We start from the raw sequence: 24,384 nt of genomic DNA on the forward strand, positions 1-24,384 counted from the left end.
TAAAGAATACTTTGCTCAAAAAAAAAAATAAACTACATAGAAGTGGATGACATTATTTTATCTGACTATTGGCACAAGGGTAATTTTTTAAAAGAAAGGATGCTGCCAGGAGGTTTTTTAAAACGAAAATAAACTGAGATTCTGGGGTGTTTATTATCACAACACACTCTACCCCATCTTGCCTGATTCAATAATTCTATCATCTGATAGATACTCCAGGTGGAATACTGTCTTAAGCATATGAATGTTCACTGCACACACATCTGAACCATTCTGGGAAATGGATCGTTCCTATTGATGCCGTTGTGAAGAGAATTCTCTCAGTGCGTGGTAGGATTTGCAGTCACTGTTTTACATTTTTTTAAAATCTAATATTTATCTACTATGCTTTTTAAAGGCTTCCAAAAAAGGCATGAGTTTGTATGCAAGCTGTACAAGTGTATTCACAAAGATCTGTTCAGACGAGTACCTCATTGATGGAGAATTTAACTATTTAGCAATCTGCATCCAGCAAAAATGAAAAAGTATAAAAATGCCTCTAAATTGTCTAAAGAGATGCTGCAAAGTCTTTGTAATGAAAATCGCGCAAACTTTTTATAGGAAAATTCCCAGGTCTCGACACTCAGGCATCAATTCTTCTTTTAATTATGGGTCTAACAATTGTAGTTCTCATAAACAGATTACTGATATCCCCGGAGCTTCAGTCTCCTCATTTGTAAAACGAGTATACTTGCATAAAAGCTCCAAAGTTAAAGATGTAAAAGTCTCTAACACTGTACAGCACACATAAAACACACAATAAATCGTAACGTTATTATGGTGTATTGTTACCTGCTTTCCCAGCCCAGAGAAAAGAAAATAGCAAATTAGAAAAGGTGTAAAGACACTTACACCTCTGAGCAGTGACGGCTATGCCCTAATAAAAAAGATGACAAAACAGCTATAAAATACCTATCAAATAATTCAAAAAGGAATAACATTCTGAGTTCAGTGGGGGCACGACGACTAGCTCTAGACAGCTTAAAAAGAGAAATGTCGTATTGTAATGGATTAGGAGTTATTAAATATATTTAACATAGTTTGGTATAGCTCAGTCATTTGCAACAGAGAACTTGTGGCAGAGATGCCAACTGCCACAAGTAGTCATTTTCTTTTAGTACTTGGGTTATCACAAGGCACACGGCCATCCAGAATAAAGCCTTCACTTCCAGACCTCTACTAGAGGCACAACATATGACTACATTCTTACCAATGAGATGAGAGCACAGGTAATATGTACAACATCCAAACATGTCCTTAAAAGGACTGACTATGCACCCCCCCTCCCCTCTTCCAGGCACGATGGTAGGGCTGGAACAGCCATCTGGGCCTCAGAGATGGAAGGCACTTATTGAGTACAGCAGAGCCACCCTACAAGCCCTGGACCACTTTATCTCCAGGTGGTTAAATATGACAGAAATAAACATCTTCCTTATTTAAGCCATCATTAAGCTGGGTCTTTGTTAAAGCAATCAAACCTGTATTTAAATAACACAGAACTAATCTGAGTCTGAAGATCCATCCAGCATTGATGATTCTTAGAATTTAGTTTCACTTGATTGGATCCTGGTACCAAAACCAACCAAGAATAGAAGACGCTGGGACAACAGCAGAAATTGGAATATGACTACATGTTACATAACAGGAATTATCGTTAATTTTCTTTAAGTGTGATCTTGGAATTGGAATTACATAAGACAATGTTTTTATTGGGAGATGTGTGCTGTAATATTTATGGGTGAAGTGGTACAAGATCTGTAACTTACATTCAAATGGTTCATCAAAAAAGTGTGTGTGTGTGTGTGTGTGTACATTTTTAACTATTGAGTCTAGATTATGGAAACATGAATGTTAATGGTTACTTTTTCTGATATTTAAATTTTTTCATAATAAAAAGGTAGACCAATAAAGTGTTTAAATGTATGTCTTTTGTATACTAATATACTTTTTTAACAATCAAGGGGAGACTGACCGTTAGTGAATTGAATGGGACCTAGAAGGAGAGCAATAAATTTAATCTTAATAAGTCAAGAATCAGACAAGAAACCTAATCAATGAAACACTTATGCAATGACATTGGTTTTGGGGGGAGGATATTACTGTAACCAAATATACTCTTGACATCTGTATTATTAAAGAGTGTGAGGTCAGAGCATGTGTATTTCCAAGCAGAAGTATCAATAAAATTTGAGTTCATTTCGGTATGTGGAACATCATTGAACCACAAAATTTCAATTTCCCAAAGACCTCAAAGAAGTGGTCCTCCAGGCGTGGCTCTCAGACCGCCTGCAACGGCTTAGCTGAGAAACTTCTTAGAAAAGCAAATTCTAGGGTCCCACTCTAGATCTACTGAGACAGAAACTCTGGTTTTAGGACCCAGAAATTCTGGGTTTTCACAAGCCCTACAGCCTATCTGATGAATACAAAAATGTGAGAACCAGTGCCTTAGCACCGTATGCCAAAGAGCTAGAAGCTAAAGAAAACTTGAGCCCCAGAGGAAACTTGGCTCCTTAGCATGCAATATGAGGTCTTATTTCCTAAAATTCTAGCAATATAGAGGAGAGTACTTGATATACTGTAATGTTTATGTGGCCTGCTTTTAAAGTCAGATAATCTGGGCTTCAGTCCAGCTCCACCAATTATTAGCTGTGAGTTTGGGCTCAAGTTTCTTTATCTACAAGATGGCGCACCTACTTTAGTTAGTTGTGAGAGTTAAATGAAGCAATATATGGACACTAGATCCAACAGGTGGTAAATACACCATCGCATTATTATTTTATAATTATTTTCTAAGTCTCATACTACGTGTTGTATCAATGTTGAACTGCTGTTTTCCACAAACATTTTAGATGGTAGGTACATGCTTCCTTGCTTTTGCTTATATTTTCACCTTTCCCCAAAACACGCTTTCACTTTTCTTCTCCTGGTCTAGTAAACTTTTGCTAGCTGCCTCCTGGTCATCCAGTGCCCTCTCCTCTCATCTTTAGCCATGAGGTTTGAACGAGACTGACTTTATTCTAAGCTGGAGGGTAACCCTGACTTACGTAAATCAATTAGTATCCCACTAGTGACAGTGGTCGGTTCAGGGATGGGTATAATTTACAGCCAATGAGAGAAACTAAATCCTTCGACTGAGCTAGATGGAACTAGAGAAAAACTTACTCTCCCCCCTTGGAGAGAAACGTGTGAAGAGGAGAAGGTATGGAATCCCAGAGGCCATTTGGATTGTCCAGGGCCATGAAAGATACAGTTTGAATCAGTGCATCAAGCCTCACCTGCAGCCAATCCTACCTGTGAACATTATAGGCAACAGATTCCCATAAATAATGAAGCCACTTCGAGTTGGGTCTCTGTCCCTAAATCAAGTGGATCGACCCATTTGTCCTCTGACTGACATCACAGGCCGGGGCTCATGTCTTCCCGGAAGTCTTCTCTTTCCCCCTCAACCGCCCTCCATCTGTGAGCCCACAGACCCCATCCTTACCTCCACCTTTCACCTAATCATCGATTGAAATGGTCAGGTTTTGTGTTTTTCGCTCACCCTAGACTAAACTCAAAAGCAGGAACCAAATCTTACTCATCTTTGTAAATCCAAGAACTATAAAATGCCTGGCACGTAGGAGATACACTAATAAATGTCTGTTAAGCTGAAGTAAGCTAGGCAAAATAATTTATTCATCTCCAGCTCGATTTGCTGAGATTTTATTCTATGTGTTTCACATACTGCATTTAAAGTAAGTAAAAAATGCTTTATTTATTACCATCCTGGCTGCTGACATTTAGAAAAATGTAGGGATCAATCCAAAACATTACTCAAAAATAAATAAATAAATCCTTCAAATCACTGTTTTGGAAGCCACTTCAGAATACATACCAGAGGCTCCCCTTACAGATAATGGGAACAGAAAGAACAGTCCAAAGAAGCCATGAAAGTTTTGTAGTTCTGATAGAACAGAGCCAACAGGAAGCCTTCATAAAAGCGATGGGATTTCAGGAGCTATTTCAATGACCCAGCCATGAACCATACTCAAAGGTACCTCACCACATGCTCAGTATTATATTAGGAGCTGTAAGAAATACTGAACAACAGCAATAATAACTACTATTGCCATTTACTGAGCACCTGTTACATTCCTGCCTTTGAGCTAAACATTTATCCAGCCTATTAGCTATAATCGTTAATAACTCTAAAAGGTGGACAATTGTCCCATTTTACACATGAGAAGGCTGAAACCCACACAGCTTTAAACAATTTGTCTAATGCCAAAGAGTTAGAAAATGACAGAGCTAGTACTCAAATCAGAATCTATCTGGCTCCATTATACCTCCATGTTCCCTGGGAGGTTCCATTATGCCACACTGCATCCATTTTTTCAAAATAATATCAGTTAAGATAGACAATCTAAATGACATGAAACAGACTAAGCACTACTATGGAAAATCAAAGAGCTTAATTACAGTGACCTTCCTGGGAAAGGTTTCATGATAGAGGTAGGATGCATCCTAGACTGAGAAGGATAGGTAGAATGAACAGGGGTCAAAGGTAAAAATAGAGGAAATTTCTGGAAGGGAAAAGGAACATATTAGAAAACCATGCAGAGGCAGTTAGACTTGATCCACTGAATGAATCAAGTTTTACCAATAGGATATAAAATGCAAAAGCAAGAGATTGAAAAGATGACAATATCTTAATGATGCTTCCTCAGAAAGTATGCCTAAACTGTACAGAGAAAAATAAAATATCTTTTAAAGTTAAAATAATTAGGAAGGTTGACGATTTCACCAGAATTTAAAATCTGGATATTTATCCCATTGATCTTCACCATGATGAGAGAAAAATAACCATTGTGATTTGCAAGCTCTAGGAACAAACTGAGCAAGGGCCTACCAAAACCATTTTGAAAGGATTCTGGAAATCGGCATTTTTCGTTTTCAAAAGCAAAGAAAAATTTTTGTGCCTGTGGGGTAGAGGGGTGGAGACAGGAAAGTTCCATTATGGTGGACTCCTGAAATGAATACTTATTAAATAGTGTGTCTCATTTCCTGGTGTTAAAATATCATGTAGTCAAAGTTTTAACATGATACATAAACTGGTAATCAATCACATGTCGAACTGACTGCTAGATTCACAGTTCTCTCTACTAAATTATAGTCTATTCACGAAAATGGTGTGTAGCACTGTGTGTGCGCGCGCACACGTGTTTCCATGCCCAGAAGTTCTTTCTACCAGGCATAACCCAGAGCATTTTCCATCTTTCATTATTATAGCCAACCAGGGCCCTTGGAGCCTCACTCCTGAATACCATTTCCTCCATTTCTCTGCTCTTTTTCTTCCTGTGGAATCTATGCAGCAGAGTAAGTGGCGTGGCATGAAAGAAGACTACTATTACTCAGCATGCTACATGCTTTCTGAATCTCTCTATGCTCATATTTCTTTTACACATGGAGTAAAAACACAAGTGAAGAAATGCAAACGTGACCTGTGGCCAAGCATATATTGCAGTTCAGCATGCAGCTGTCAAAAACACTTGGTCTTTCTCCAAGTCTGAAAAACACATGAAAAACAGCTGTATAGGTAGTCAAAAAAGGCAGACAGGAAACATCAAGAGGCTGATACACAAGAACAGAAGAGTCCAAAAGTCTGTGGAACTTCCGCTGGTTTTACACACCCTTGGAAAAATTTTTGTTGTTGTTGTTACATAAAAACTGAAACACTAACTCATTAATTTTTATTGCAAACCTAACTCAAAAATGATATAACATGTTTGCTATGAGCAAGGACATAAAAATGTTCAGAGTAGGATTTCAACACATACTTACTTAAAAACAAATGGTAGATGGATTTGAAGGATTGTAAATTTACCATTAAATGTCATTTTTGTGCTTTTTTGCTCATATTGTCATATAAATAAAACTGCCACCGTTGTTTTGAGATTCATGGTACTATTTGGCTATGCTTGATAATTAATAATTGGTAATTAATTGAATAAAAAGAGTTAGCTTCTTTCTTATTACTCTCTCCCTCATATTCTATTTTATTGCTCATTCTAAAAGTAATTAGTGCCTGACAATAATGCAATATTCAAGTAGATTCTAGGCTTAAAACCTTGGATGTAATTTAAATTTTAAAGCCTTAAGCAAACAGAGTAAATCAATAAATAGAATACACGTGTTGGGCTCAGTAACTAATTTCAAAATATGTACCAAGGAAAAATTACACAAATTCTCAACTATTATTCAAGTGTTACCCCAATAAATAACTTTGTGAGACTAATTACTTTAAGACTCGAGAAAATAAAAATTGGGTCTACATACTAACTCTTCCTATGAACTTGCCTTTTGACATTTTAATGTGTCTCATTTTCATAGGAACTTTAATAGCCTTACAAAGACCACTAGTGTGTGTTCCACCAAGCTATTTATCACAATTTTCCCCCCTAAACTGTGAACAAGGTTAATAACATATTATAAAGAAATTACAACCATTCATTAAATTAGTATTTTATGTGATGGATTCAATATGAATGCAAGGTTAGAGTTTAAAAAGCCCTAGCCATTATATTATCACTTGCATCCACAAAATACTGGGTGAATTAGTTTGTCAGATGCAATGATCATGAAAGGCTTGACAACATTCTCTGGAACTCAAATTCATTCAGCAGATTCCACGATCATTCATTCACTGTATACCTAGTATGTGCTAGTAGCATGGACATAGTCACTTCCCGCAGACAGGTCAGTGGCTACAGGAAATAAACAATTAAACATCACAGCAATGTAAGAACAGAGGCACATTAAAAGAACGTAAGAGCCTATGGGAGCATGATTAACAGTGTCTGGAAGCATCAAGAACAGAGAGAAAACACTTGGGTCACGCAGGTTGAGGAAGAGTTCAGCAGTCAGAGGAGCAAAAGCACACCAAGCACAGAGACAAGGCATATAAGAGAGCTGTGTTTGGAAAGGAGGAGTGAGGTCAGTGAACTCTGGGTGGGGGAGGGGTGCTGGGGGGAGGAAGACCCCGCTGATGAAGATGGCAGACATGCGCCTCAGAACTGACAGCAAAGCAGCAAGTTGAGACTGAATGTGCTGCGTTCTTATTTTAGTCCTGAAAGCTATACCAGTGTCCTCATTGGTAAAGCACTGGCCTGAAGAGAAGATGACATGATGCTGCTATGATAAAATACACTAAAAACACTGCATACTGCCTGGTACCTGCATTCAACAAATAGTAAGTCAATGATAGCACCGGATTACCTACCAAGCAAATTAGGTGCGAAACTCAAAATTGAAGGGTGAAATCCTCCCGAGCAAAAAGGATAAAATGTAATGTGAGAAGCACACACACAGGTCAGAATTTCATCCTTTTTGCCAAAGGAAAGGTCTTTTAAGATGTGAAGAACTATGGAGCCTGTGGCCCTGGGAGCACCGCCTGGTGGTCAGTGGGCGAGAGGTGGGGCAGGCTGGGCCCGAGCCCAGAGGCGGGGCTGCCGGGTCATTTATGGTGAAAGCTTTTGAAATGTTTCATGCTCCTCTGTGTAGTTGGTAGTTTGGGTGGTGAAGAGATTGGCTGACAGTGTCAAAACCTTTCTCCAGGACCTTGCCAAGGGAATCAAAGACTCCACCTGGGGAATGGGTATCATCTCCAAGCTAGACACTGGAATTCAGCGAAAGAGAGAGGAGCAGCATCGAAGAAGAGTAAATAGTGTCATAGCGCAGAGGAGAGCCCAGAGCACAAAGAGGAAGCAGGAGAGGGAGCCACGGATTGTTGGATTCTTGCAGTGCTGCACTTGGAATGGCGGAGTATTTTGGCTCAGTCTCTTATTGTTTTATCGCCGGTTTATTCCTGTGCTTCCGTCACTAACTGCCCAAATAATTGGTGTTCCGTCACTATATGTAGATGTTTGGTCATCGCTGGAATTCTTCCTCTTATCAATTTTCAGATGCTCCCCGTTTGTGCTTAGCAAAGTTGTGAATGCCATTTGATTTCAAGATACAGCTAACGGCGGCATTCAAGGTACCAGGGAGGAAGCCTCACCCGTTCCCTAGCGTCAGCAAAACCATTTTTGATATGCTTTTCAACCTTCTGCTGCAGGCTCCGTTCCTCACCCAGGGGATGTTTGTCAGTCTCTTCCCATCCATTTTGTTGGTCAGCTGGTTACTCTCCTGCATATGTCCCTTCTCTACTCACTAACTGCTTTCAATACCGCTGGTTCCATACATACTCAGTGGTTGTCAAACACAGAGTGGAACTGGCCTGACTACTTTGGATCTGGTTTGCCCTTGGCTTTCCTCACAGCAGTGCAGTCCTCCATCATCAGTGGCTGCCTCTTCTCTATCCTCTTTCCTTTATTCATCATCAGTGCCAATGAAGCAAAGACCCCTGGCAAAATGCCCCTTTTCCTCTTTGGTGGCTTTCTTAAGCAACAGACTGCAGTCTGGCCTGAGTAGCCCAGACTCTTCTCTGCAGAGAAGATCCCTTTACTGCATCTGTCACCTACCAAACCTAAGGCTGCACAGGCCACTGAGGCACCTGCCACCCAGAGGGGATGAGTGAGATCGGAAGGAGGCTGTGCAGCTCTTCCCTTGGTCACCTCCCCGCCAGGGAAGGCACCACCCACGCTGCCAAGGGCCCTCTGCATGTTCCCTTCTTGCTGAGGAACTAGGATTTCTGTCTCTGGTACACAGAAGGCACACTCTTCCTGACACCAATATGTGGATTTTTAACACCGTGAGTCTGAAAGGACCACAGCCTTTCCTGCAGCTCTTTTCTAGCATTTGCCTTTCCCAGGACTTGACTGATTTGAATACTTTTTCTCCCTGTGCCATTTACCCTCCTACCTCCCCTTCTTGCCTTCCACCACCCTTGATGAATGGATTTCGTCAATCTATGATAGCCGCTGTGTTTTGTAGACCTGTTGTTTCTGTTGTTTTCTGTGAAGCACACACATTGGATGTGGGAGGCCAGAGTATCTCTGTGGCTCCCGGTCTTGTTTCTTGTGACTCACGTTAGGCTTGGGTCTCTTGCTTCACTGCAGAAAACAAGCCTGGAGGGCTGGGACAGGAAGAAAGACCTCATAGCCAGACCTGCTGTGTTTTGAGGAGTGATTTTTCTTCCCGTTGAAGGGGAAAAGGCTTTTTTCACTGGTACATTAAAAGTTCCTCAACTACAGGGAGGTACCAATTTTGGACAAGTGCCACTGCAACACAGAATGCTCAGAGAACCTGAACTTTTAAACTCCGGGAGTCTGAAATTTACTGTCAGCTACTGCTGGGTCTGTCTGGTGTGTCAAAAGAATATTGGGTGCTGCAAATAGGAACTGAAGGGGTAAGCTTATAAAACCTACTAAACCTGTGATTGGTTGGTGTTTTCCTGTCATTTTAAAGAGACTAAATATGAAGGGAGGGAGGGGGTAGATGTCAAAACATTTGTACAATTGTAAAATGTCACAATTAAATGTAGCTGGTTCCCCGCTCCCAAAAAAGAAAAAGAAAAAAAAAAAAACGACGGAAAAACTCTCAAAACTTAGGTCTGTGTGAACTGCTGGCTATTCGAGATGATTTTCTGCCTATTTTAAATTTACTTTCCTCAGAACAACAATTTCCCTAACATCATGATTGAAATCTCTAAAGAAGTATATAAAGTATACAGTGAGTGCACCAAAAAGCCCTATCTGGGAATGAGCTATTTCTGCCTTCACACCCTCCCCGCAACACACACACACACACACACACACACACACACACACACACACGTCCATATTCTTCCCCCACCCTCTCTTTTAATGATATTTATAACATATTTATTTTATTGATTTTATAAGAACATTTAAGAAAAATTCTTAAAGTGTGAGTATAACGTTGGGGGTATAATTTTGTTTTCAAATAATTAGTTTCAAAGTGAAGTACATTTCTCAATGTGATAACCAATCGGACAAGAAACCCAGAGGAACCACTCCCACTTCCCCCGAAATATTAAAAAACAGAAAAAATTTTAAACACCTCTTTATTTTGTACAACTATTCCTCATTTGCTATATTATCAGTCCCCTAAAGCAATAAGTCCAAAAGCTAAATATTTTCTTTTTCTATATTAACTCTCTTAATTGTAAAATCATCAGTGTATCCAAAGATGGAACAAGAAAAAACTATAGTCTACACTATAGAATTCACTATAGCCAATTAAATTATGTTGTGAAAAAAGTAACTAAAGTCAGGAAATTCTCAGCTGAGGTTCACCTTTATCTAAACTCATATAATTTTAAAAGGCAAATCAAAACGAATTAGGGATAATGACAACGACGACTTTAAACTTCCTCAACTGTCAATTCTCAACATACAGTTCAACGTGCCCTTTAACCATTGTTTGGTCTATTCGATTTCCTTGGATTCTTCTAGAAGAAGAAGTTAAAAGACCGTATCCTTAATAAATGTCATAAAAACAAATACATCAAAGTAACCATCTTAATATATACCGGGATGGCAAAAAAAATATGTATACACATGACTTGTATTCATCTTTTGTTATTGGTATATATTGAGTATTGCATTTTTAATACAGTTTTTTCCTTTCTTAAAATGTGGATACATCTTTTTGGCATCCTCTGTAGAGATGCAATCATGTTATCAACACACTCAAAGACGGCAAAGGTATTCCAGTCTCTCCAGAAATGAGTACAAATTAATGGGCGGGATGTGCAGAGCTCTTCAGTTTCTCTGCTAAAGGAACTTGGAGTACTCCCGCTCACCCAGTCCCAACCACCAAATACTTGAGGTAACATAAGCATTAGGTGCCCTCACGGGTTTGTTAGTCTAGTTCAATTCACCTCAGGTGCCATTTCCCCACCTTAGCCTCCCAAAATCCTTCTACGCATCCTCAATGCCCAGGATCCAACCCCACCACTTCAAAACCTTCTCCAATGCCCTTCAGATATAAATAACCCACTCTCCTTCTATTCTTTCTTGGTACGCTCTGCATCACTCCGTTAGTACTAACAATATGTTTCCTAGTGATACAGCTGAATTTGGCATATTGATCTCCCCTCCCCAACTTCCATAACTGAAGCATAAATTCCTTAAAAGATAAGTCTATTTTCTTTTCATTGTCTGGCTCACAATCCCTTTTTGTTGGTGCTCCAGAAATATCTGTTCAAGTCAACTGAACCTTATTGGAAGTAAAAAACCACGTCAAACTGTAGAAGTAGGTACCAGAATGTCAACGATCATCAAATGTGCCAAGATATTTAACAATAGCACCATATTCACATGAAAACCCCTTGAGATCTGGCATTATGCCTTAATCAGCACACCTCCCAACCCCAACAGTCCTACTACATAGTAGGGCTCAAAAAATTTTGACTGAATGAATGAATGAATAGCATCACAGTGAAAATGGTATGGTAAAGGCCCTGAGATAATTAGTTTTAATAGGTGACATTTAAGAAACTGGAATTCCAAATTATTTTAGGGCTTAGTACTATGTCAAAAGACAAAGTACTCATCGTTTTCCCTACATTAGATACTCTAAGAAATATTAAGAAGCAAGAGGAGTACAAGGGTGCTCTTAAGAAAGATAAAGCCTAACGGAAAGACACAGGAAACAAAGGTGGGATGCAAGAGGACCCCCAAAAGGAAAATACATAAATGAGTGGGGAAATCACTCAACCACAGAGAATAAACTGTGGAAGCCTAAAGAGAATACCAAAGGTATACAATGAATGATGTTTAGACCCATCAGTATTATACAAGATCTGACAATTAAGTTCACAAACTCATCCTAGAGAAAGTGCTACATACCTCATTGCTGAATATCACTATGGTCACCTGCAAAGTACTCCCCTTGGAAGCTATGCACTAACACCAGCGCCTAGTCCACCCTTCAAAGCAATTTTGGAACTCCTTTTCTGGAATGGCCATGAGAGCTGTCGTCGTATTACCCTTGATGTCCTGAATGTCATCAAAATGTCTTCCTTTCAACATTTTCTTTATCTTCGGGTAAAGAAAGAAGTAATTGGGGGCCAGACCAGGTGAGTAGGGAGGGTGTTCTGATACAGTTATTTGTTTACTGGCTAGAAACTCCCTTACAGACAGTGCCGTGTGAGCTGGTGCATTGTCGTGATGCAAGAGCCATGAATTGTTAGCGAAAAGTTCAGGTCGTCTAACTTTTCCACGCATCTTTTCAGCACTTCCAAATAGTAAACTTGGTTAGCTGTTTGTACAGTTGGTACAAATTCATAATGAATAATCCCTCTGATATCAAAAAAAGGTTAGCAACATTGTTGCAACAAATTCTCAAACTTAGTTGTCTGACCTCCTATAAAACGCCAGCTTCAAAAACATACGCAGAATAAACCTTAAAGCTTTAGTAATTACTAGAACCCTGATACAAAGTATTTTTCTGGGTAATACAAATCAAGGGAATACCAGCAGGAAGAGTACCCCAAAAGGGGTACTGAATAGGATACTCTCTGGCTGTTCCCTGTTCCCAGAGCAGGATGGTATATCATAAAGGAACAAACTGAGCAAATATGGGGAAAGTATCAGATTGAAGTATTAATATGTGGTGGAAAGAGCAATCATTCTAAATCAGAAAGACAAAATGATAAAGTTTTGAATCTGGCTCTGACACATCCTAGATATGTTACTTTGGCTTTGTTTAATTTCATTCAGTCTGCTCCTTCAAATGAAAAATAAATCTTATCACAACCTTTATACCCCAGTGGGTTGCTATGAAAATCAAAGAAGGGAACATATAAACTATGCAGTTTAGTACCTGGAACATGGGAGTAATGTATGCCAATTTTAATCCCAAATTTAGTACATTTAAGAAAAATAATCAAACAACTTTCCCTACTACCTACACTTACCTGTATCTTGGATATGAGATAATTTAGTCACTAAGTTTCACTTCTTAGGTATAAAAGGGTAGACAACATCTCAGAGGAAAGTTGGGACAAAAGGTAACCAGGTAATTGGAAATTGTTTAGTTCAGAAATCCCCATCTTTATTTGTTAGGGAACTTGCTGAAGGAGTGATTCTCAGGCTCTTGGATTTCACTGATTAATAAAATTTCAGAAATCTACAGAGGGTGCCAAAAAATGTATACACATTTTAAGAAAGGAAAAAACTGTATTAAAATTGTAATACTCAATAAATAACAAAAGATGAATATAAGTCACGTGTATACATTTTTTGGCACCCCCCGGTATTGGGGAAACATTATAGGCTTGTCAACCTTGCTAACTGCCCAATCAGGAAATTTTTTAAAAACATAGACTATCATCACCAACATTTTCTACAAAGACAATATAATACAAACAAGGAGAAAGTAGAAAATGTGAGCACTAAGTACAGTCCTTTACTTGAACAAAATTTAGCGTCATGAAAAATTCGGTACCTTAGCTAATGTTTTTTTCATTACCTTAAGACCATTCAGAAATTTAACAGGGGGTGGCATTTGAGAATCACTATTTTATCCCAGCATCAACCACTTTCAAAGAACTCCCCAACTAGCACTTAAGAACCACTATTATAAAGAACTCAGAAAACAAGGACCAAAAGGTTTTCCTTTACAGGAACAAAGGAAAAACTGGTTCCAAAACCTATTCAGGTCTAGGTGAGACAACAAACATTTCCCATAAATATGCTGGCTCTTTACAGACTCACCACTGACAGACTTCTGGAACCAAAAAAGTGAAGCAAAGGCTCCCTCTGCTGACAAGTAGACAAAGAATCTAATTTTATCAAAAGACAATTGACTTTTTTAAAATCTTCACAATACTGATTGGATATTACATGGGCTTTGACTACTCTCTATCAAAGACTCATTTTACTTTATGCCCTAATGCACTGGAATATAGTTCCATCTGTTACAAATGTGAAAGGCATGTATAACATGGTGATACTCCTGGTATACAATTCAATAAATCTTTCTAAACCAGCTTTCAAATTTCTTGGTTTCTGCTCTATGACCTAAAGGTTAAAGGAGCTATAATGTCATACAAAGAGGAAATTAAAGAAGGCTAAAAAAATTGAGGTAGGTTTCAAGAGATTACGTAGAACAAAGGTAATAATCAATGAATGCATTGATGACCTCTGACAGATGTCTCATGAGATTAACAGAAGCAAATTAAAGACTCCAAAATTAACCATAATAGCAGTTTACAAGCTCTAGCCCATACATTATTGGCACATCCAACTCTAGCAACTATTCTGTAACGTGGGAAAGTCAAGAACTATTGTTCTCATTAGAATATGGAAAGACCTAAGGCTCGGGACAGTTCAGTGATTGGTTGAGGACACACAACTGTTAAGCAGCGGGGCAGGAACTCAACCCTGACCGTATTCTCATCTCCGGCCTGTTTCTCTAACTGAAAACTGCATAAAGCAGGTCGGCTGATGACATAATCTGTAAATCCCCTTCTGATTTCAAATTCAGTATGAATTTATCATCATCACTGCACTTTGTACGCTTGTAAGTAACATCAGATTTAAATATAAAATAGTATTTCACTTCGCAGACAAAACTTGATATAGCTACTTGCGGAATTCTTTGTTATAATTTATGTATTTATTCTTGTCTTGTTTCCAAAAGAATTGCTTGCAAAGATAAAATTCAACAAATGGTACAATAAGTAGATAAGAATAGCAAATAAAATCGATTCCCCCACTAAAAATATTAAATAAAATGTTTGTTAAAAGCAGCATTTCTAAGTACATCAATATGCGCCAAAAAAAAAAAAAAAAGGAAATAAAGTTCAGAAGCCAAACACCAAGTGAAGGTTGGAACCCACAAAGGTAAACAGAGCCCCTGGGGCATTTTCCTAAACCAGATAACCTTCAGCTTCAGTTTTCAGGGTCTCAAATGACATACAGTAAAGGAGGAAAATCTTGGGGCCCACTCTACGTGGGGAATCTAACTGCTCCTGTTCATATTATCTTCTTCCCACCTCCCCCACCACCCACATGAAACTAAGACCACGGAGGGTCTCCTTAGTGTAAGGAGAGCTTACAAGAAGCATTCCCCCTGAAGCACAAAAGAAAGCAAAATAAAATGCACATCTCAAAACTAAGAACCAGATGAAAGAAAAAAAAAACTCTCCTAAGAATTCATAAACCCCAAAATGATCTTAATGTGGGTTTCAGACCAAATTCAGTCTATTGGCTTGCCCAGGAAGACTCGGTCTGGGAATTGACTATTGAGTGATTCTGGGTTAGAAGTACCACCAAGCACCTGACAAAAGAAAACTCAAATCTTTGAAGGAACACACCAGTCAACGCCATGAATAAAGTTCCAAAGAGTATGACTTCACAGGCAAAATCACAACCGACAAGGAATTATAGGCAATATGAGCAAGAGACAGCAAAAACAATAGAGAGCAGACTCAGAACTGCAAAGACTTCATATACTGAAATTATCAACAGAGAATATAAAACCACTGCATTTTATATCTAAAGAAATAAAAGCAAGGGGTCCAGCCCAGTGGCTCAGGCGGTTGGAGCTCCGTGCTCCTAACGCCGAAGGCTGCCGGTTCGATTCCCACATGGGCCAGTGGGCTCTCAACCACAAGGTTGCCGGTTCGATACCTTGACTCCCACAAGGGATGGTGGGCTGCGTCCCCTGCAACTAACAACGGCAACTAGACCTGGAGCTGAGCTGCGCCTCCACAACTATGATTGAAAGGACAACTTGACTTGGAAAAAAATCCTGGAAGTACACACTGTTTCCCAATAAAAAGTCCTGTTCCCCTTCCCCCACCCCCAAAAAAAATCTTAAAAAAAAAAAAGCACTCAGGTATTAAAAATATGATCAAGAGATTTTATCCAGTGATCAAGCAGATTTTTTAAGGCACAAATAAACTTTGAGAAATCAAAAATACAATAATTAAACTTAACAAAGTGAAAACTCTAAGAGTAGTTTCAACAGAAATTAGTCTGTAAATAGCAGTGATTTAGGAAATGGAAACTAAAAATAAGAAAATAATGTAGAATTCATTATAAGAAACACAGAGATAGAAAACGCAAGTGAAGTTGAGACATGAACAATAGGGTAAGATGATCTAACATATATCTAATTGAATTTTCATTAGGAGATCATGGAGAGAATATGGAAGAGGCAATATTCAAAGAAATAATGGCTGAGTATTTTCCAGAATTGTTGAAAGGTTTCAATTCTACAATCCAGTTTTAAGCCAAATACATTCCAAGTAAGATAAGTAAAAACACTAGATAACCTTCCTCTATAACCAATAGAGAAACTGCAGAACACCAAAGACAGAGAATCTCTTAAAAGCAGTAAGAGAAAAAAAACCAATTAACCAGCAAAAGAATAACAGCTAGACTGAAAACTGACTTCTTAACACCAATGGAAGCCAGAATCGAGCATAACATTACCTTTTGTGTAGCAGGAAAAATAACTGTCAATGTAGCACTGTATACCCAACCTTTCTCCTATCCACCTCCAAAATGATTTTAATGTACTAAAACAAAGATTCCATTCACAATAGCAAGCAAAGCAATTAGGTTCCTAACACACTGGCTCTAACTCGACTTTCAGATCTGAACTCCCTTAGAAAGGCCAAATTAAGGAAAGCCAGATGAAGCAATATGTCCCTAAAACATACCCTCATTAATACGGCATCTTTTCCTTCACAGCACTTGTGATTTTACACCTGTTTCTATGACTACCTACTTAATATATATCTACCTCTCCAAACCTAATGAGGCCACTGACCTCTATATTTGGCTCACCACTGCATCCATAGTGTCTATCAGGGTGCCTGGCACATAAATGGAAGGAAGGAATGAAATGCAGGAGGGAGGGAGAAGGGGAAAGGAGAGGCAGGGAAGATCGAACCGACAGTTACACAACTAATATAGAGAAAAAGTAAAATTTTTCCAAGAGACATAAAATGACAGCTAAGTAAATAGTAAGACATTGTATTCCTAGATGGGAAGAAACAACATCATACACATGTCAGTTTATGCATTAAAATAATCTATAGATTTAATGTAATGTCAAACAAAATTCTAGCTTGATTGTTTTCATGGAACTCAATAAACTATTTTTTAAACCTGAGGGGGAAGTAAAAAAGAGCAAGAATAACCCATAAATTTTTAAAAACAATAATCATGAAGAACAATTAGTGCTCTCACGTCATACTGTGTATTATTTTTTTAACATGGTATTGGCATTCTTTATAGATACACTACATACAAATCAAGGAAAAGGAGTAGGATCTAAGAGCAAATTAAAAACTACATAGGAATGAAGCATACAAGAAAAGTAGCACTTTAAATTATCAAAAGAATATTCATAAATGATGCTTGTACACTTGGGGAAAAAATAAAATTAGAGGGCAGCCAGTGGTTAGAGCACAGTGCTCTTAACACCAAGGTCGCTGGTTTGATTCCCACATGGGCCAGTGAGAGACAACGGCTTAAGCTTGGAGCTGAGCCACCAGTGGGCGGCCGATTGGCTCAGTGGTTGGAGCCCAGTGCTCATAACACCAAGATCGCCAGTTGGATTCCCACATGGGCCAGGGAGTTACACCCTCCACAACTAGATTGAAAACGACCTGACTTGGAGCTGATGGGTCCTGGAAAAACACACTGTTCCCCAATATTCCCCAATAAAAGTTGTTTAAAAACATAAAATAAAAAAAAAATTAGAGCCCTACTAATACCATATCTGAAAATAAATTCCAGAAAATTTAAGAAAACAAATGAAAATATTTTAGAATCGTAGTGTAGGAAAGATCTTCATAACAATGGTACGAAGATCAGAATCCATAAAAAAAAAATATTAAAACATTTAACATCGTAAAAAGTCAAAACATTTGTACAATTAAATAAAGGATAAAAGTTAAAACTTAGAACTCAAAAACTTGTTATTCACAGGTTATGTGTCCTTAAGCAAATTACTTTATCTTGCAAATTTTAAATTTTCTCATGCCTAAAATGAGGATAACAACCTACTTTACAAGGTTACTTTGAGAATTAAATGAGAATTTTAGGTTAAATCCTTAGCATAGTCAGCTGGTAGCACCTAGCAAGTGCCAAATAAATATTTTTTTACTACTATTTTAAATTGAAAATATAACATGTCATTCTTGCCATTACATGGAGATTTTGAACTGGTAATACCTAGTGTTGGCACAGATATTATTCACAGGTGAGAAAAGGGGAAATTGGGCCCATCTCTCTGACATAAAACAATTCATAATGTGTACCAAAAGCTTTTTGTCCCGATTATCCAGTTCTAAGATTTTATCCTAAAAAAATATCAAAGACAAACACAGAGATTCAAACACTGGTAATTTACGACCATAGTGTTTTTTTATTTACTTATTTTAATTTCAGCTTTATTGAAGTATAATTGACAAAACTGTAAGATATCTAAAGTGTTCATTGTGGTGATTTGATATAGGTACACATTGTTTAAAGATTCCTCCCATCTAGTTAATTAACATATCTATCACCTCTCATATTTGCCTTTGGGGTGGTGGTGAGACATTGAAGTTCTACTCTCTTAGCAAATTTCAATTATACAATACAGTGTTACCAACTATAGTCAACCATGTTTTACATTAGAGTCTCAGACTTTATTCATTTCATAGCTGAAACTTTATACCCTTTTACCAATCTATCCCTATTTCCCCCACCATCCAGCCCCTGGCAACCACTTCCGTACTCTCTGTTTCTAGGAGTTTGACTTTTTTTTTTTTTTTATTTCACATAAATGATCCTATACAGCATTTATCTTTCTCTGTCTGGCTTTTTCACTTAGCATAATGCCCTCAAGGTCCATCCATGTTGTTACAAATGGCAAGATCTCCTTCTTTCTCATGGCTGAATAATATTCTATTGTATGTATCTACCACATCTGATTTATCCATTCATCCATTGATGGACGCGTATGTGTATGTTGTTCCCTATCTTGGCTGCTGTGAATAATCCTGGAATGAATATGGGAATGCAGTTATCTCTTCCAACTCCTGTTTTCGTATCTTTTGAATAAGTACCCAGAAGTGGGATTGCTGGGTCTTAGGGTGAGTTCTATTTTTAATTTTTTGAGGACCCTCTACACTGTTTTCCACAGTGGTTGCACCAATTTACATTCCTACCAACAGTGCACGAGGGTTCCGCTTTCTCCACATCCTTGCCAACATTTGTTATCTCAGTCTTTTTAATAATAGCCATTCTAATAGGTGTGAGGTGATATCTCATTGTAGTTTTGATTTGCACTTCACTAATCATCAGTGATTAGTGATGTTGAACATCTTTTCACATACCTGGTCGCCATTTGCGTATCTTCTTTTGAGAAACATCTATTCAGTTCCTCTGCCCCCCTTTTTTTTAAAACAAGCTCTAGCCAGTTTTATCAACAACAAAAAATTCTGCATGATTTAATGTTTACCAGTCTGTTCTGACATGCTTCTAATGATATCACCTGGATCAATGACAGCCAGTGTGCATACTCTGTAGTATTCTCCACACGCCGTGCCCAATTCAATATTATTGCCACTATCGGTGACGCACACCAGTCACGGGCAACATGGTGTAGTGACTCTACTTCAGATTTCCTCAGGGCTAGTCAGTTGTTGGCGAGGATGACCAGTTTCGCTTTGCTTTGACTGATCATTTCAGAGTCTGCTTGTATCCCAGCACACACTTTCCACTTTTCATAACAAGTTGGAGCCTAGAATTTATGGACTCCAGCAACTTTTCATCTCCTTTGTGGCCACCATCTTCCTGTCTTAGGCACAGGGCAGCCCCCAACCACGGGCAGCTACCAAGATGGCCACAGAGCGAGAAAAGCCCTCTGCCCATTTTTCAGATTGTTTGTTTTGTTTTGTTTCGTTTTCATTGAGTTGTATGGGTTATTCATAGATTTTGAATTTTAACCCCTTATCAGAAATATGATTTGCAAATATTTTCTCCCATTCCATAGGTTGCCTTTACATTTTGTTAAGGATTTCTTTTGCTGTATGGAAATTTTTTAGTTTGATGCAGTCCACCTGGTTTTTTCATTTGGGGATTTTTTTTTAAGGCAGTGAATATTTATTTTTAAATTTACAAGTAATCTCATGAATACATTTTTGTTATAATAATTGCAATGATACAGTCCAAGAGAAGGGCCCCTTTTGGCCCCACCTAATTGCACTTTTCTTTCCAAAGAGTTTATCAAAAATATAGAAATAATAAATCTGGGTGATCACCATTTTCTCAATAAGAAAAACATATGCTAGTTACTCCTTGCTACTCTTATGCTCACTTTCGATCATCAGGCAACTTTGCTTTGAGTATAAATTTTCTATTAGGTTGGTGCAAAAGTAATTGCAGTATAAAAGGTTAAAAATAATTGCAAAAACTGCAATTGCTTTTGCACCAACCTAACAGTGTTTCTATTTACTTTTTGATTTTTGTCATGTTAATGTTCTCTTTCCAGTTTTATATCATAAGACTGCCATCACAAGGGAAAAAACTGTTTTTTCTCTTTCTTTTTTGTATTTATATGGATGATGAATGTTAACTAAACTTATTGTGGTAACCATTTCACAATATATGCAAGTCAGATAATTTATGCTGTACATCTTAAACTTATACAGTGCTGTATGCCACTTGTTTATTTTTGCTTTTGTTGCCTTTGCTTTTTTTGGTGTCAAATCCAAAAAATCATGGCCAAGACCAATGCCAAAGAGCTTACCTCCTATGTTTTCTTCTAGGAGTTTTATGGTTTTAAGTCTTATATTCAAGTATTTAATCCCTCTGGAATTGATTTTTGTGTATGGTATAAGTTAGGGGTCCACATTTCATTCTTCTGCATGTGGCCATCCAGTGTTTCTAACACCATTTATTGAAGACACTATCCTTTCCCCATTGTGTATTCTTGGCTCCTTTCTCATAAATTAATTTGTGTTCTCCATTCTGTTCCATTGATCTCTGTGTCTGTTTTTACGCCAACACCATATTGTTTTGATTACTGCAGATATAGTTTAAAATCACCAAGTGTGATGCCTCCAACTTTGTTCTTTTCTTTCACGATTGCTTTGGCTATTTAAGCTTTTTTGTGGTTCCATACAAATTTTAGGATGACCAAAGAATTTTTAACAGCAAAATATGAGAAACAATTCCATTAACAAGGGTATATCATAGAATTCTCTACAATCATTTAGCATTATATTGCAGTAGAATATTTATTGATTTTATAAATTCTAATGATATTGTTAAGTAAGGAAAAGACCTTAAAAGAGTAACTACTACATGAATCCAGATTTATGGCATTAAAAACTCTGAGGAAAAAGACAAAATATACTAAAATAGTCATAATGATTAGTTATTTCTCAGTGGTAAGAGTAGGGATTATTTTATTTCCCTCCTAATATAAACCTCATCGAAAGTTTTTTACAATAAACATGTTACTTTTGTTTTTAATTCTTTTGAGGGGGGAAGCAGGAATCCATCAAATTCCCCACCATTTCTGAAGCTCAGACCCCACCAATGATTGTCTCTGCCATGGTGTATGAAGAAAAATATTAAAAGCATTAGATATATATCAACAGAAATTAATTATGATGTATATGTATGCATAATTCTTTGCCACTAAAAATGAAGTAGCTTTATATTTACTGGCATGGAAAAACAGTCGCAATTTATAAGGCAAAAAAAGCCAAGAATGAACAACATAACCCATTTTGTTTAAAGTATATACATGTGTAGAAATGAACATATAAAAGTCAACTAATAATCACAATTAGTCATAAAACGTAACAGTAACCCACTCATGTAATTGTTTTTTATTTATTTAACTGTATTATCTAGTTTATAATCAACATAGGAGTAGCGTTACAAAGAAAAATACTCCTTAAAGCAGTTTCATTAGACAAAAAAAGAGGTATATATCTATAAAGTTCATGAAGAAATAATTGTTAATGCAGTTTTTAGCCAAAGTATATTAAAATTAAAAGAAATATCTTACATAATGTCATATATATATGGAGAGAGAGAGAGAGAGAGAGAGAGAGAGAGAGAGAGAGAGAGAGAGAGAGAGAGAGAGAGAGAGAGAGAGAACAGCCAAGTATTTCAGGTAAAGGTCATTCTGAATCTGAATTGCGCAGGTAAGCACCTCGGATTTTCACTTCACTTCCTGTATGTGTACACACAACCTCAGTTACTTTGTATATGTCACTGCACAAATATTTCCATCTTCAGTCATGTGTATAACTTTAAAAGTTCAATCAATTTTATCAAGTACAAAAAAATTGCCAGTAAAGTCAAGAACTTAATTTAACATCATTCTGACAGAAGCTGCTGCATTTTAATGTACCTTTACAAAACCCATAAAACAAGTATTATAATGAAAAAGAATGCAACAAAACTAACTATTAAAATGATGACTTTTAACCTTCTTAACACACAATGGGCAGTCAACAGGTTTTTTAAATCCTGAGGCCCAAATGCACTGTAAGATTTATAAAACTTCACTCCCCTCCCAAGTTTAAAATTCTCATTGCTTAAAAGCAATAAATTCCCTAGTGAAACATTGGGTTCTGGTTTTAATTAGAAGTAAATGTGCTAAGATTTCCACCTCCTGCTGAAGAGAAAGTCAAGTCCTTCATGAACTACCTCGAGAGACTTTTCAAAAGACCTCATCATAACTGAATCCTGTCTTAAAGAAGAAAGAGGAAAGGGGAATAGAGAAAAAATACGTATTCTGATGTAGAAAGGTAGGTGAAGCCACTTAAACTATATGCTACCAAATGCAAAATTCTCATTCCCCGAAAAAGTAAAACACACTCTTCTTTGGATCCATGTTCTGAGATAATTAGTAAAATCCCTTACTTAATAGCATTCCTCTAATAAAATGTTAAAATACACTTGTGACATGTCAAATTCAAAATCAAAGTATATCAGCAATGACAATTTCAAGGAGAAAAAAAATGAGAATACTTTATAAAACCGCTTTTATCATCCAAACAAATGTATGATACAATCGATATTGAAAAAAATTCGTATTTCCCAAGCACTTCATTTTTCTCCATTCCCTTGAGATTACCATCATAATTAAAACTTGAAATTTTCAAATCTTTTAATATGTATGTATATTTATATATATCTGTATACACACATACATTACCCATATATACACAAATATACATAACTGTATAGAATTCTGACTCTGCCAATTCCTCATCTGTAAGAGGGGAACATAATACCTACTTCACAGGTTGTTTTAAAAATTAAATGGAAACATGTGAAAGCACCTGGCCCAGTACCAGACATATAACCGTAACCTGCAGTCCAAAAACATGTTCGTTTTTCTTAGCCTTTGGAAAGACAATAGAAATTTCAAAGTAGATAGCCTTTATTAAAAGATATCTTTAATGCAAGAAAAAGAAATAACATCTAACACTGTCTTGTTTTTTTTTTTCCTTCTTAAATCAAATATACTCTCCATCTAAGATATTTTAGTAGTTCTTTATTGACTTCACATTTTGGGGTGCCAGTTATATAAGACCAGTAGCTTTCATTTAAAAACAGAAAAGGTTGGTCTAACAAAATCATAAATTCATGTATGAAACACAGTATTGTTCCTTATAGAAAGTCCATATCCTTTAATATAAAATAAAATAAGTGGCCGGCCCGGTGGCTCAGGTGGTTGGAGCTCCGTGCTCCTAACTCCGAAGGCTGCCGGTTGGATTCCCACATGGGCCAGTGGGCTCTCAACCACAAGGCTGCCAGTTCAACTCCTCGAGTCCCAGAAAGGATGGTGGGCTCCGACCCCTGCAACTAAGATTGAACAGGGCACCTTGAGCTGAGCTGCCGCTGAGCTCCCGGATGGCTCAGTTGGTTGGAGCGCATCCTCTCACCCACAAGGTTGCCAGTTCGACTCTCGCAAGGGATGGTGGGCTGTGCCCCCTGCAACTAGAAAACGGCAACTGGACCTGGAGCTGAGCTGCGCCCTCCACAACTAAGACTGAAAGGACAACAACTTGAAGCTGAATGGCACCCTCCACAACTAAGATTGAAGGCAACTTGACTTGGAAAAAAGACCTGGAAGTACACACTGTTCCCCAATAAAGTCCTGTTCCCCTTCCCCAATAAAATAAAAAATAAATAAATAAAAATAAAAAAGATTATTTCTAAAAAAATAAAATAAAATAAAATAAGCCATTAGATAATAAATCTATAATGACTCCAAAAGAAGACAGCAAAAAGTTGATAGTGAAAATTTCCCTTCTCCTAGATAAAATAAATAAGATTCTGAACAAATTATTTATAATTTATAAAAATGTATTTGCGATCTGGTAACATTTTTACTAACTACTTGAAATCAATCAAAATTGCT

At 37.5% G+C, this 24,384-nt stretch overlaps 1 protein-coding gene and 1 pseudogene across 3 annotated transcripts in view; one reads left to right on the top strand and one right to left on the bottom strand.

Moving 5' to 3' along the window:
• Nucleotides 1-24,384, bottom strand: part of BBS9 (Bardet-Biedl syndrome 9) — a 364,058-nt gene that overhangs the window by 277,361 nt on the left and 62,313 nt on the right. The window lies entirely within an intron of this gene.
• Nucleotides 7,563-8,593, top strand: LOC117012057 (etoposide-induced protein 2.4 homolog; annotated as a pseudogene).

This window comes from Rhinolophus ferrumequinum, chromosome 20, assembly GCF_004115265.2.
Source record: "Rhinolophus ferrumequinum isolate MPI-CBG mRhiFer1 chromosome 20, mRhiFer1_v1.p, whole genome shotgun sequence".
Taxonomy (NCBI): Eukaryota; Metazoa; Chordata; class Mammalia; order Chiroptera; family Rhinolophidae; genus Rhinolophus; species Rhinolophus ferrumequinum.